This window comes from Brassica oleracea, chromosome C6, assembly GCF_000695525.1.
Source record: "Brassica oleracea var. oleracea cultivar TO1000 chromosome C6, BOL, whole genome shotgun sequence".
Taxonomy (NCBI): Eukaryota; Viridiplantae; Streptophyta; class Magnoliopsida; order Brassicales; family Brassicaceae; genus Brassica; species Brassica oleracea.
Genome location: NC_027753.1, coordinates 13,104,715 through 13,105,558, shown reverse-complemented (window position 1 = coordinate 13,105,558; position 844 = coordinate 13,104,715).

Here is an 844-nt window from a genome sequence, read left to right as displayed (position 1 = left end):
ATGGGGTTAATCCAGGAGGTCTCAATTCACTATTTCTCATCAGTAATTCATTATTTTTGCCCATCTAGCAATAGATTCATCCACGGAGTTATAGTCCTGGATTCTGGGATTCCTCCAATCAAATAGGGCCTTTGGTAATAACACCGTTCTTTGGTGATCATATCTCGATTTTTAACTCTGTCCAAAGGTCTAGAGGATTCTCTATAGTCAGATACTGATCTTTGAGACTCTTAATAAGATGATGGCTAATAATTAATATTGGCTTGTATCAATCTTTCTCATTGGCATTGTTGCCTTCTATGATACATTCACCAAGTCTTTTTGACTTTAGGATAATCTTTGAATCCAATGCCCACCGTAAATAATTATCTCAAGAGAGATTTATGGCAGCAAAATTCAGGTTGATTTTCGACATCTCAAATCATATATCACTCAATATTTAGGTATAATTTTCATGCGGCCTTACTCTTAAAAACAATCAATTCGGATTTCAATCTTGTGAGGACAATGAGACTATCAATCTTAAAGGCATGTAATCAATCAGTCAATTTCTAGCAAGTCTCAGCAATACTATTTCTATGTGCTCATAATATTATGGTTTATCAAGACTAGCAAAAACGGATTCAATTAATTATGCAATTAGGGTTTAACAATCAATGGATTTTAGCAAGACTAGTAAAAAGATTTATTAATCACTCAATCAGTTTCAAAGATGATTTTATCAATACTAGAATATAGATTTCAATCATGAATTTCAATGAATCAGTTTCAAAGCTGATTTTAGTAATACTAGAATATAGATTTCAATCATGAATTTCAATGAATCAGTTTCAAGGCTGATTAC